Below are 656 nucleotides of genomic sequence, written 5' to 3' on the forward strand. Positions count from 1 at the left end.
CTCAATAATCATAACAAAATGCGAAAGTGCAAACGTGCATATAGATTTATATTACAAATGTGGAATATGGACCGTCACTGTGAAGCAAAATTTCCGCGTATTAATAGAATGTGTGAATGTGTGAAGAAACACTGAAAATGTATTTCCTCTCTGTGGGTCGCAGCCAAAAAGAGCAGGGAAATACTGCTCTCATCCCTCACTATGAAGAGACAGTAAGAGATTTATGTTTCCGATCCGGTGTTGCGAATAAATCTGGGAAAATACGACAGATTGCAACAAAGATGGGGGCATTCTGAGGCAGCAGGCCTCGATTTTATACGTCCGGACAAGTTGCAACGCATGGTAATAGTCTCTGAACTTTGAATAATGGAAACTATTAAAAAGAAGTCATAGAAATGAGCAATTGACATACATCATATGTGAAGCCTTCTCTACTGAAAACCAGATAAAAGGAACGTATTCATCATAATGTATTGTAGAATGAAAATGGATTATCCGAAATATATATGTACGTATCATTTGTGATTTAGGTGTAGAGTGATGAAAGAAAAACTAATTTATTTAGATTCATTTAATGGTTTTCTGTCAGCATTACTCACATAGGTACATCATTTGTAAAATTTTAAGCCCGTGCAGGTCACTACGGCCGAAGGGGT

This window comes from Penaeus monodon, chromosome 15 (assembly GCF_015228065.2).
Source record: "Penaeus monodon isolate SGIC_2016 chromosome 15, NSTDA_Pmon_1, whole genome shotgun sequence".
Classification (NCBI taxonomy): Eukaryota; Metazoa; Arthropoda; class Malacostraca; order Decapoda; family Penaeidae; genus Penaeus; species Penaeus monodon.